This window comes from Mastomys coucha, unplaced genomic scaffold (assembly GCF_008632895.1).
Source record: "Mastomys coucha isolate ucsf_1 unplaced genomic scaffold, UCSF_Mcou_1 pScaffold21, whole genome shotgun sequence".
NCBI lineage: Eukaryota > Metazoa > Chordata > Mammalia > Rodentia > Muridae > Mastomys > Mastomys coucha.
In genome coordinates, this window is record NW_022196904.1 from 119,142,143 (window position 1) to 119,156,470 (window position 14,328).

General features: G+C 45.2%; 1 long non-coding RNA gene across 1 annotated transcript in view; it reads right to left on the reverse strand.

Annotated features, from left to right (window-relative positions):
• LOC116103076 overlaps nucleotides 1-14,328 on the reverse strand; it is a 66,867-nt gene that overhangs the window by 31,751 nt on the left and 20,788 nt on the right. Inside the window, exon 2 of the long non-coding RNA XR_004123377.1 lies at nucleotides 13,328-13,443. This is a non-coding gene — a long non-coding RNA (uncharacterized LOC116103076). The remainder of the gene's footprint in view (nucleotides 1-13,327; nucleotides 13,444-14,328) is intronic.

Below are 14,328 nucleotides of genomic sequence, written 5' to 3' on the forward strand. Positions count from 1 at the left end.
AAAAAAAAAAAAAAAAGAATTCTCTTCAAATCCCTTTGAAGATCAAATGTCGATGACTAACTCTAATATTTATTGAATAAGAGAACATGGGAGGCAATATACAGCAAGTCTTTAAAAAAAAAATCTTTTTTTGAGGCAGGCTTGTGTATCAGAGGGTAGCCCCAAATTCACTATCTAGCCAGGGATGACCCTGAAATTCCTCTCCTGACTCCACCTCCAAAATACTGAGAATATAGGTAGGCACCAGCAAACCCATTTCTTGGGATGCTGGGGTTGACCCCAGGGCTTCCTGTGTGTTAGGCAAGCACTTAAATCAACTGAAATGTATCAGGTCTAACTATGTAAACATCAGAAAGCAAGGTAACAAGTTAAGAAAAACCTGTCAGCTTTCTCTCTAGGATGATTTGGAGGACCAGAGTGCCAAGGAAGAGGCAGCCCTGTCACTCTACGTACCACAGTGGCCCCTGTGGACACACACACATTGATACTTTAGTAGAGGCATTTCACATCCTAACCCATAGCCCCCTAAGTCCCCATCAGGAGGCTGAGCCGAGGGTTACTGCCACCAGGCCTAGTGAGGCAATTTGGGGACATATGGGAGAGATCCCAGGGAGGTAAATAAATGTCCTGTGGGAGACATGAGGCAACAGACTTAGTCAAGAGAGACAGACCAGAGTGAACATATGAAGCACAGGGCATCTCTTGCCTGAGTTTAAGGCTGTTGCTTCTAACAGCTGTACTTCCAATTAGCTGTTATAGACACTGAAGAGAAGACCAAGAAACTGTTGAAAACAGAAGTAAGTTATCATGTGAGGTATCAAACTACCCCTAGTCGTGGAAGGTTAAACCAGTAAACATTGTGCTATGTTAATATTAGATTTCCCTAGACCAGGATCTGGGAGCAGGGTGGCTTGGGGCAAAATCTCCCCTGATGTTTCTGTCAAGCTGTTTGCCTAGGAAGTTATCTCAGCCAAAGGCTGTGAAAGACGTGAGAAAGAGTCAACCTTAAGACCCATCCATGTGGCTATTGACAGACTTGAATCCCACACAAGGTCTTGTGTGGAAGCTCATTCCCCACCACACAATCCTCCTCACAGACAGAAGGCCTGGGATTAAGTTGATCTGTCCTTTTACTCTTAGATGGAGCTGGAGTATGTTTGAACTTGGAGTTCTTCCCCGTTCTCTGAACATTCTCATGGTATGAGTGGAGTTTTCCCACATACATCCCCAATTTCCTACACTCAACTCAGAAAGCAACCCTCAGAGGGCAAGACTACACCCAAGTCCTTTCAGAACCGAATCTTGGAAACAACATGGCATTATCCCTGCTACAATAGCTCATTGGTCACATGCATCTTGGTACAGAGGTAGCAACTACACACAGGTGTGAAACAGAGAAGGCGTGGGGCTTTTTCCCCCGTGGATTTTCTTCCCTGTAGGGGGAATATTTTGAGGGATATTTTAAAAGGACCTTTCTGCAAATCTCTTAGGAGATCAAGTGGCCATGTTGAACTTTAACATGTATACGGCCTAGAACATGGGTATAGCAGAGGCTCATATGCCATAAGTCTAAATATTTTGCAGTGCGGAGTCATACACAGTATCTCACACATGCTCAAGTTCTACCACTGACCTACACTTCCCCCATCCCCATGAGTCTAAATATTTAAAAGCTATCAATCACAATAACAACTTGTATGTTTCATTTACATGAAGTAAGCAGCTTTAGTTCAGATATGTCTTCAATAAGTAGCTTTAGAATAAAGGAAGGAGGGGAGGGGGGAATTAAGAATAAAGTCAGTCAGGGAGTGATAGTTCTTTTGTATTCTACTTTCCCAAACCAAAAGTTCCTGGAGGACTAAATGACTCTTCCATCTGTCTTACCACAAGAAATCTGGGCCTAGCACTTAGGGATAGATGCCTTTGTTCAACTCTTCATTGACATCCTTCAAACTGCTGCCTATCCCTCAACTCCATCTCAAATATCCCAGACCCATAAGCAGCATCCAGATGGCCAAACGCTGCTTGGTTACTGTCTTCCTTGCTACCATGACTCTCTGAGGCCCTTTTACATTCCGTTGTAATTACTTCTTTTTGTTTGTTTTTATTTCTCAGTGTGTATCTGCTGCTAAGACTCAGCTCCAGAGAGGTAGTAGAGCCGTTTGAAGAGCATGGTGTGAGGAATCCCATCCTTACCACGAGCATGTTCTACACAGGAAACCATCTAACATCATCCCCTGATGACCTCTGTTTCCAGTTTCCTGTTTGGGGCAAGTCCAGCCCCCCAAAAGACTCCCCCATCTGTCTATTCCTGAGCCAGGCTCCCCTGTCCCAGGACACCCAAGTCCCTTGAATGACTCTGTCCCAGAGCTGTGGAGATCTTGGCCTATGGAGAAAATGGAAATTTCTCCTCAGTAATTCCATACCATTCTTCCTAAATCACTGCTTGGAACTTTGTGGCAGTTACATGGAGGTATACTTATCTGGGTCAAAAGACATTTACTAACTCTATACTGCAGAAATGCAAGAAAGCCAGCACTGACACATAGAAGCCACTTTAAGACATATTTCTGGGTTTTTTTTTGCTACAGCCTTTAAAAATATGATCACTTAAAAGCCCTTCTCCCTCTCCTAAAGGGATAATTCTCCTCCCCCCATGAAGGGACCAGACCACGGGAGCACAAGGGATCTTCTGTACTGTGCAGAACAAATAGCTAAAATGTTTATTGTTTCTCCACTTACTCCTTATTTCATTATGTCCATAAAATCTGTTATAATTTTTAGTATGATAAATTTCAGACAACTTATAACTCTAACTGGTGACTTAGCAGTTAGTAAATCATTTCTTATTTCTAAAGAACACTCAAGGTATCCATTAAATAGGAGTGGAACAGTGTATGTTGAAGCTGAGGCAAGCTAGAGCTGAGGCTGCCTCTAGGTCCCCACCAATCAACTGTGGAATGCAAACTTCTGAGAGCCTTGTCACATCTGGTTCAGGTTGCTGACAGTCCACAGTGGCCTGTGTTCGTTACCATCTAATAATCGCCTGCCCTCTGTCAAGGCCGTCCAGAGTCCAGACGGCAGCCTGACACCACATCTGCAGAAGACCTCGGCATCCTCCAACCCCTGTCCTTGCGACCTCCATGCTGGCTGTCACAGTGTCAAGGGCATTGTAAGTCAGGCTGCCAATGTGTGACTTAGAGCTGCAGATGTCAGTTCTGAGTGATACTCTGTAGATCACAGATGAACCTGCCTATCATACCATTCACATAGTCACAGTGTGGGAACAGGAGAAGTCATATCTTGGAACAGTTGTAAAGAGTCAGTGAGTTTTCATGTGTGACTCCCACGTAATAAATACTGGTACCTTGGAGGTGCTACAGCTGTTTCTTTCTTTCTTAGGGTTCTCTGTGTATCCCTGGCTGTCCTGGAACTCACTCTGTAGACCAGCCTGGCCTCGAATTCAGAAATCCGCCTGCCTCTGCCTCCCAAGTGCTGGGATTAAAGGCATGCACCACCACCGCCCAGCTGCTATAGCTGTTTTTTGAGTGAATAAGTAAGTAAAAGGCTCTTCTAAGTATTAACAGTGATTCTAGTTTTTCTTTGCTAAAGTTGAGGAACCGACACCTCTCCCTTCCTTCCTTCCTTCCTCTTTCTCTCTCTCTCTTTTCCTCTCTCTCTCTTTTTCTTTCTTTCTATCTTTCTTTCTTTCTTTTCTGTTTCATTTTTGAGACAGAGTCATACACTGCAGCCCAAACTGGCCTGAAACTTACTATGTAGTTCAGGCAGCTCTTAAGTTCACAACTATCAATCTTCATGGTTCTACCTCTAAATAAAATCTCTCTCTCTTTCTCTCTCTCTCTTTCTCTCTCTCTTTCTCTCTCTCTTTCTCTCTCTCTCTTTCTCTCTCTCTTTCTCTCTCTCTTTCTCTCTCTCTCTCTCTCTCTCTCTCTCTCTCACACACACACATACACACACACACACATACATGCACACACACGTTTATCTCATCTTAGAGACATTCGGTGAAAGCCCTCTCGATCATTAAGTACATGCACATATTACAAAATAGTATTTGGTCCACCTTACAGTTGAAGGTTCAGCACCTCCAGTTACAATGGTCTTTCGGGGCAGTTAGGATACTTTTTTAGGCAGCCTGTGTATGAGGGCTCATGGCCAAGACCCTGGACGGATGTCAATCAACCCTGCAGGTGCTGAGGACACAGATTGAGCTCAGTGGGCAGGAGGCACTACAGAGACTTTGATCTAGCCAGTCGGGGGGAGTTTGAAACGAATCGTTACTTAAGCTGGAATGTGATTGTCTCTGCAGTCCTGTGACATCACTGAAAGGACTTTGGATGCCTATCCGTGAATATTGATGAGGAGTCTCCCATCCCTTAAAGCCTCTAATGGCAGGCATATGAAGGAAGCCTAGAGTCTGTCAGTCCAGTATAAGGTGGCCTCTGGGTCAGAGAGTGGTCATAGAGTGTCTGAAGAATATATTGGAATGCTTAGAAAAAAGTTTTGGGGGCCAAGATGGAAGGAATTTGCTCTTAGAGCTGGAACACAAAACCTTAAGAAATCTGTGCACTGTCTCCCCCACATAGATGTGGGGCAAACAGAGAAAAAGACAAGTTACAGTTTAAGTGTGTGTGTGTGTGTGTGTGTGTGTGTGTGTGTAAAAGTCTCACTATGAATCCTCAGCTCGTCTGAAGACCAGTTATGTAAACCAGGCTGGCCTTGAACTCACAAAGATCTGCCTATCTCTGAGACAAAAGTATTTGCCACTACTCTTGGCTTGTTAAAAATCTTTCAAAGAGACCATGGGGGAGGGGAAATTTGCTCCTATTTTAAGGTTGTTCTTTCCTACCTGGACACCCCCAGACTGCTGGACACCCCTAGACCGCTGGACACCCCTAGACCGCTGGACACCCCTAGACGGTTGGACATCCCTAGACAGCTGGACATCGCTAGACTGCTGGACACCCCCAGACTGCTGGACACCCCTAGACTGCTGGACACCCCTAGACGGCTGGACACCCCTAGACGGCTGGACATCCCTAGACAGCTGGACACCCCTAGACGGCTGGACACCCCTAGACCGCTGGACACCCCTAGACGGCTGGACACCCCTAGACCGCTGGACACCCCTAGATGGCTGGTTTCACCTGCTTGTCTTTTGCAACAGAATATGATGTTACTGCTTTGTATCTGTCTAAGCAAGGCTAATTCTGATAAAAACTGTACATTCAATGGAGATTTGTATTTTCTGGGAAAGTGGGGAGGGTAATGCTGGGGTCACTTGTAGATTTCTAGCTGACACTACTATGGAGACTCTCATTTACTTCACTAGTGGGGCTTTATGGATTGTGGTGATCCGTGCTACAGACCACCCAATATGAAAATAAATGTACTGCTAATTCTTCTAGCGCACAGCCAAATGCAACAAAACCAAAGGGAACAGGCCGGCTGTCCACTCCTTGCAAGAAGCCTGGTGTGTACAGATCACACAGGGGGGTGTTGTGCTGTGGCAGGCTATTGGGGGAGGGATGTCTAAAGGAGGTTTTCAACACCACAGGAGAGATGTATATGGGTCACACAGTGGGACCTTTGTACTGCACAGGAGGGATGGGGAGGGCACAGTGGGAGGTTTATACTGTATGAGCCTTGTGAGGGTCCTGCAGTGAGATTTACACTACAAGAGGATATGTATTGGGGGCAACACAGTGGGGTTGCCCTGCATGAAAGGTGTGTTTGCAGGGCTCACACAGTAGGAGGAGAGTTGCACTTCAAGAGAGATAGAGACAATCACACAGTGGGGAGGTTCCCAGTGGGTGTGTTCCACAGTTAGAGGTTTGCTGCCAACAAAGACACTTCCTAGGAGGCAGCAGAAGGACCCAGCCCAGTTAACCCTCCATCTTTGACCTGTGAAAATCAGCCTCCATCTTTAGAGATGACTGTCCATTTATTCAACATTTGCTTGGAAACTTGTTCATGTGGCAAACATTTTCCGAACACCAAGGAAAGTCCAAAGACCAAAAATGAAGATGAAAAATGACAAACCTCTTGTTCTTTAAAATCCCCAGTGTAAGTGAACTGTCACAGATGAGACCACAAAGACACCTGCCAGAGCCAGACAGAGTCTCAGGGTCTACTGTCCTCTGAGGCACAGTCAAGGAGGCAGCCTGTGGCACTTTCTCCAAGACCTGACATATGAACGATCCACCACAATGACAAGGAAAAATGTACTCAAAGGAAAAATGAAGGGAGAACGTTCTAGAAAGAGGGGCAGACTTACGCATGCTCACACCTCACAGTGGTTACTTAAAACACCAGTGAGTCAGTACCGGACATCACCTGCTCCTCTTCTCACCCAGGAAGCACCAGCAAGGTTCTAATGTTTAAACAACCCGAAACGGGGCCAGCAAGATGGCTCAGTGGGTAAAGGAGCTTGCTGCCAAGCCTGACAGTTTGAGATCGGTTCTTAGAACCCATGTGATAGAAGGAGAGAATCAGCTCTTGAAAGTTATCCTCTGACCCTAACATGTATGTCATGACACACCCTCCCCTACCCTGGCCCACGAATGCACACATGCACACACACGTGCACACATGCACACACACGCACACACACAAAATAAATAGATAAATGTAATTTTTTTTTTTAACAAAGAAGACCTGCAGTACTTAGTGAGGATGATGTATCATTTCACATCTGGACTGAGCATAGACCATGGGAGGTAACTGTGCAGACTCCAGTGGGCCCTTTCATGACTGTCAAGCACACTCAATTCAGACCCAGGGTAAACTCCTCAAATATCCAATATGCTGCTCTCAAATAAGCTTCATTGGGAGAATTGCAGGATAGGATCTTTTTTAAAATGTGTATTTGTGTGTGTGTGTGTGTATTTGTGTATATATTTGTGTGTGTGTGTGTGTGTGTATGTTTGTGCATGAATGTGTGTGTGTGTGGGGGGGGGGGGGTTGGTCCAGAATGGTATGTGTAGGTCAGAGGACAATTCATGAAGAAACCTTTACTCTCTGAGCCATCTCATTGGTCCTCTGGAAAATAGAATTTAAAAAAAAAAAAAAACCTTTAAATTAAAAATAGGAATCTGAGATAGGATTTGTTGCAAGTTCATGGCTAGCTTGCATTTTACAGTGAATTATAGTGTGAGACCTTGCCTTCAAAAAATATGAAAGTATTTTAAAGCAACTAAGGCAAAGCCAGCATAGTGGGAAGAATAGAACATTTCCAGTAAAAATGAAAGAAAAAAGCAGATTTTTGCTTCACTCAAAAAAAAAAGAACAAAAGAAAAAAAGAAAAAAAATAGTATGTTCCATTCAACTATTTTATTATAAAGAAAAAAATTAACAACTCACAGAACCACAGACCTACCTATTGGGACAAGCAGCACCTATGCCTCAGCCAGTTCTTGCTAGCCATCAAGTTCTCTCAAAAGAAAAGCTACCCAAAATGGAGTCAGCTACTCCCAAGGCCAGAATTATAGATGTGTTCAAGGAGTTCTCACTGGGAGCCCTAAGAGGGCTGTGAAACATGGGGAGCTCCACTGGTGTGTGGGGTTGTGTTGCGAGTCCTGTACATGGGGGATGAGGAAGAAGTGGAGAAGGTCCACAAGCCAGCCTCGTGTGAGGTCCCTGCCTGACAGCCAGGATCATGGGCCTCCAGCACACAGGCATGGGGAGCTGGTCTTCCCTTCCTACTGCTATGACCAAGTAACTGAGAATGTGTGCCTTGGCTCTTCTAGGTGACCCCATTCTGCCTTGAACTTGGTTCCTGGTCTGGGCAAATTCTTCTAGGACACAGAGGAGGCCTCTTCCCCAGAGCTTATGAAATAAAGGCCCTACTTGAAACCCTGGGTGGTTTTTATAAAGGCACTCAAGGCTTAGGTGCTAACTAGAAACCTATGTCTACTTCCTAGAAATTCATCTGAAGTGCTCCGTGATGGTTAGCCTCAGGTTCTCTCCTCCTCCTCCAGCGGAGCTGAGTCTATATAGACAGCCTCAGCAGACTCCCATCATTTTGACACACTAGAATCCATAATCTAAGTTAATGATGTATAAACATCCTTGCCTGTGTACTGTCTTAATTTGAAGGAGTGCTTGGCACTGGTATGTTGATGGGATAGCAAAAAGATTTGGAAGAGATAAAAGCAATAGGTTAAACCTTAAATGAGCACTTTGTGCCCGTCCATGTTTACAAGGCACCTAACTTAAATTTTCCACCATCATGTGAAGCTGGTAGCATCATATAACTCCAGCCTATAAATGAAGAGACTGGAGCTAAAGAGGGTCAGGAGTAAAAGACACACAACTTGTAAATGGGAGGGTTAGGACTCAACAGGTCTCTCCAGGCACTGTTCACTAAGCTTCTCGCTGGATTAACCGCACGCTAAGCTCTAAGAGCTACGTCCACTTCAGTTCACATGCTGGGCACTGTCCACAGCAGGAACTGGAGCCCATGAGGTCATTGGAAGGATATTTTATAGAGAGCATCATCATCATATGACAATTATTTATTTTTCAGGTTTTCATTTTCTGAGACAAGGTCTCAAAAAACGAGGCATCCAAGGGATGACTGTATCAGCTTCCTGCCTCCATCTTCAGAGTGCTGGAATTATAGGCATGCACCATCCTGTTAGACTTAGGCAGGGCTCAGAGTGAACCCACAGCCTCATGCACACTAGCTCAACATTCTACCAACTGAGCTGCACTCCCAGCCCAAGATGTGACAATTATAAAATCATTTTCCAAGGAGCCTCATTAGCAAGGTAGGTAGCGCATCAGTCCCATAAAGTCATTTTCCAATAAGAATTGAAGCTTTGAGGCCAGGCCTTGGTGGTGCATGCCCGGGGCCCAGCACACAGGAGGCTGAAGCAAAAGGGTTCTGTGTTTGAAGCTAGACTAGAAATTAAGACAATGCCTTAACACAAAACCAAACCAAACCAAACTGAAGAAAAAAAAAATAACAAACGAACAAAAATTGAAAGTCTGGAGGCCTCTGTGTGACCCTCATACTAAAAGGCTACCTCAAGGCCTTCATGGCAGCCATTTTATTCTGGAGGAGCACATCTGTGTAAGTAACCTTCACACATCAGCCAGTACAGTGTGCTCTCTGTCTCCAAACAAGGGCTTTGCCTCCACCAGGAATACACCAGCTGGTGCATGGGCAATGTGTCCCCAGAGTTTGTGCACAGAAGATAAACTGTACATGGTAAGATGGGAAGGCCCAGGGTCCTCAGGCCTTCAGTCCTACAGTGCAGCCTGCTGTCATTCCAAGAACTTTGTTAAAGTGCTGGGGAACTTTATCCCAGGCAGGAGTATTGTTCTCCTCAGTGGAGTCCTGAAGCAGCCTGGAGGTTGGGCGACAGAGAGCACTTAGCTCATAGGCTGTTGTGCAGGAAGAGAGAGGCAATGCCCACACGCCCAGTCTGCTTGGTTTGGAACCAATACATGATATGAAGAGGGGATCATATCTCTAGTGCTCAAACCCAAAAGAGTTGTGGCAGGCTATTCAGGCTTCAACTTCTGAGTCTTTCTCAGCTTTCTTTTTTTGGTAATATTTCTGTGGCTGGAGGGATTATGGAGGGCTCTTTCCCTATCAGAATTTGGACTGTCTGGGGGCCTTTATTCTGTGGAGACTGTTGGAACTTCTATTCCAATGGCTTTCAGAGAGACTCTCTTCAAATCCCAATGCTCTTGAAGTCCTTAAAAATAGATCTTTAAGGGCTCACTATGTAACAGAGCTCAATGCCAAGCCTAAAGACCTGGATTTGATCAGCCATGGAACACACATGGTAGGAGGGAATTGACTTCCACAGATTGTCCTTCTCTGATCTCCACGTTGGGGCACACACACACACACACACACACATACACACACACACACGTACCCTAAATAGATATTAGTTTTGGGGTTTTGGTTTTTTGTTTTGTTGTTGTTGGGTTTGTTTTTTGTTTTGTTTTGTTTTGTTTTTTTGTTGTTTTTGTTTGTTTTTGAGACAGGGTTTCTCTGTGTAGTTCTAGCTGTCACGGAACTTGCTCCGTAGACCAGGCTGGCCTTGAACTCACAGAGATCAACCTGCCTCCACCTCCCTGAGTGCTGAGATTTTATTGCAGGTGACTTCTTCCACCAGAGGCTACCTACTGGAGGAATCTCACCCATTACTGAGTGCAAATTGGTCTTCGCTTGCCCTGTTTTGTCATGTGGCTGGCACTACAGAGAATGAAGACATCTGGTCTCTTTCCTGGGGTGCTGTGGTGGCTCTTGATCTCTCTGCCACAATGTGGACCAACCAATAGGGTGTGGGAGAATCTTGTTTTAAAACAGATATAAAGAGCAATTTTACAAATTAACTATTGAGAAAGGAAAAGTGATCACTTATCCACCACATTCACACCAGTACCTGCTAGAAACCAGAACACGGACACTGGAGAAGCAGCATCTTCCCCCAGATCTAATTAAGCTCTGTAGGAAGCATCAATGCATTCCTTAGAAGGTAAGAATGTCAGAGTCCAGTGTACAGGAAAAGGAGACTGAGGCCTAGATGCCAAATGTCCTTCCTGCTCAACCGGGTCACATGAATGACCAAATGATTGAGCCTGGGGAGGTGATTTGACCCTGAAGTTCTTCCCCTCTAAGCAACTAGAGTGAGCGAGGCTTTGTACTGCTGGATGAAGAAATGAATGACTCCGCCTTCGGGCATACTCCAGAGAACTGAGGTCAGTGCCAGAAGATAAGCATAGACCACTGTGAAGTAAACTGCAAAGCAACAGTCGCCTCCTGGACCTGTGTCCACTTGCCTTCCTCACAGTGCCCTTACATGCTGAATGCCACCCTCTCCACTCATGCCACATGCAGGCTGTGAGAAGCACAGCAAATGCCATCAAAGAAGCTTTGGGGTCAATCCATATGGGTTCCTTCACATATTGGCTTTGCCCTTTAAAAGTTGTGTAAGCCAGAACAAATGGCCTTCTCATTTCTAAACTGAGAGTGGGAATTGTTAAGAATCAAATTAGTATGAGTAAGGAGATGGCTCAGCTGGGAAAGTGTTTACAAAGATGAGGACCCAAGTTCAAGTCCTAGTACCCATTTAAAAACCAGGCATGGTGGCAAATCCCTATAATCCAGGCTCTGTGGAGGCAGAGACAAGAGGATCCCCGAGGCTTACTGGCCAGCCAGTCTAATCAAATCATCAAGCTCTAGATTCAGTTAGAAATCATATAGACAGACAGACAGACAGACAGACAGATAGATGATAGATAGATAGATAATGTGGATAGGGATTGTCTTAGTTAGGGTTTTACTGCTGTGAGCAGACACCATGACCAATGCAAGTCTTATAAAGGACAACATTTAATTGGGGCTGCTTACAGGTTCAGAGGTTCAGCCCATTATCAAGGTGGGAACATAGCAACATCCAGGCCATCATGGTACAGGCAGAGCTGAGAGTTCGACATCTTCATCTTAAGGCTGCTAGCAGAACACTGGCTTCCAGGCAGCTAGGATGTGGGCACAGCTTAAAGGCCGTGCCCACAATGACACGCCTACTCCAACAAGGCCACACCTATTCCAACAGGGCCACACCTTCTAATAGTGCCACTCCCTGGGCCAACTATATACAAACCATCACAGGGACAGAGAAAGAAACCATGTCAACCTCTGGCCTTCATACATACACATGAAAATTTACACACACATAAAATTAAGTTAGCTTCCTGGAAAATGGTGACACACACTTATAATCCCAGCACTTAGAGGCTGAGGCAGAAGAATTACTATGAGTTAGAGGTCAGTCTCAGCTAGATAAGTTCAAACCTGTCTGGACTATAGATGGTATGAGTCCTTACCGCAAGAAAAAAACAAACAAACAAGCAACTAATTTAAAAAGAAGTAAGCCATCAAGTCCAATATTCACTTAGAATGATCGTTTCTTTCCACTGAGATTTTGCCCATTAGTTAACAGTATACACAGACAACACCAGTTGTTTGTGGCTGCTTTATTTTTACAGTCATTTATTTGCAATTTGGGTTTAGACCTTCTCCCTTCAGACAGAAAGCTCAGGAAAGATGATAGGAAGATCAGCCTTAGGAAGTGAAAGCAGGAAGATCAAGAGTTCATGGCCAGCCTCAACTACATAAGTTCAAAACCATCCAGGCTGCATAAAACTGTCTCATTTTTTTTTAAAGTTGGGGAAGGATAGTAATAAAGCAAGGAAATGAATAAACAAAATAATTCTATGTCCCTAATGCCTGACACAAATGAAGTGCTGAATAAATGGGAATGGATTACTCAAAATATCATCATCATCATCATCATCATCATCATCATCATCATCATCACCACATTAGCAGACTAAGAACTGAACATTAAGTGTGCAGTGCAAAAGAAAATGCAGGATCAGAGACAGATATAACCAGAGAATAAGAGAGGGTCCCTGGGTCTGAAGCTAGGATGCTGACCTCAACAGAATGGGAGGATGAACTGGAAGCTTTTTCACATAGGGATAAGGATAAAGAATGAAGATCCATTAAGGACAGGCTCCACAAACTTGAAGTTCGGCAGCTCTCCAAGGCCCTGCGCTCAGAAGACAGCAGCGTGGTTGGAGTCTCTGTATTTACCATCTTAACGCTCTCCCTGCTTTTGAACAAGAGACGGGTCCTTCCCCTCGTTTTCCTCTTACCCTGGGCTCTGCAAATGATGCCAACAGTTCTGAATCCACAACATGGCTTCTTCTGCTCGTTCTACAAAACATCTCTGAATTCAAACGTCTCACATCTTTATCCGGCCTCTCTGTCCTCTGGACGGAGGAAACTAATTGAAGTAATGTTTAGAAATGCAGTCGCTAGGAAGCCGGGAGGCTGATGGACAAGAGGTGTTTCAAAGCAGCTGGAATCAGAGTTTTCCTGGAAAGGGGACTTTCTGCAGGAAACCGGCTCGTCCCAGGTGACAACTGGGCTATTGATTATGAGCCATGATGAGGCAAAAATCCATGTCACAGAATTCAAGCCATACGGTTCATTATTTGCCAGTATACTAAAGAAGAGAGATCATTCCAATGAGCAGCATGCAAGGGGTTAACTTTTTTCCACGCCAAAGAGTAGGGTCGCAGAGAGATTTTTTTACACTGAACAAATATCTATATACAACCTGACAGCTAGGGGGGCAGGGTGGCTTTCAAGTCAATGTAAACACAGCGGCTGACTTCAGAGTTGGGGAACTCAAACTCCTGAAAACCGTTTTTAGTTCCAAATGGCATGCCCCGCCCCCACCAAGAAGCCCCTTTAAATAAGAAGCAAGGGTACCCGTCCGATGAATGGATTCACGTCTTCTGTTGAGCCTTTCCATCCCCAGCACGGCCTCCGTGAGGCCAGATGGCACTGGAGCCACCGCTGGTAAGTCAATACATCTGGCGACATTCCTGAAATGACAAATCAGACAGAGCAGCATCCAGCTCCTACACAAAGCCCCTTTCAGAGCGCTTGCCCTGGTACTTGTCTGCCATAAGCAGAACCTAATGTGTGAAAACAAAGTCAAATTGAGCTCTGTCGTCGAGCCTCGCTGCCTGCGAACTTCGTTTTCACTGTTCTTGCGAATACAGCACTCCTACCTGAGCATTGCCTGACACTGGAACAGGCCCCAGACTCTGAGCCCTGACTGTTGGAGCTGTGGAGGGTACAAACTCGGCCACCATTAACCCAGCCAGCTTGTTTTGACATTGAGGTGGCAGTGCCCCTCGGGACATGCTGTACCCGAAAGGAGAGAAGGTGGGTCTAGGAGGCATGCGGACCAGCCCCAACGCCAATCTTTCACCAGGGGAGTTTATGAATCAGGTCCATCCGTAACCTCTGACCTCCCACCACACATCACAGTCCTTTAGAGTGCTGCTCGACATAGCCATAAAAACTGGGGGAAAAGAAAAACTGGGGCGGTCCAGCCGTAGGGAAAAGGGACTGGATTTGAGATGTCTGTTAAAGCCTAAGGTCACTTCAAAAAAATGACTGGGATGAGTGTGTCCTGAATCTACCAGCTGACTATTTTTTTTGTTTGTTTTGTTTTTGTTTTTCGAGATAGGGTTTCTCTGTGTAGCCCTGGCTGTAACTCATTCTGTAGACCAGGCTGGCCTCTAACTCAGAAATCCGCCTGCCTCTGCCTCCCAAATGCTGGGATTAAAGGCGTGTGCCACCACTGCCCGGCCCAGCTGACTCTTTTAAGCACCATATTTTAGTGAAGTCTTTGCCCAGTGGGAATACTACCACCTCACGTTCTTTGGGCTGATATATTGATATATATATATATATATATA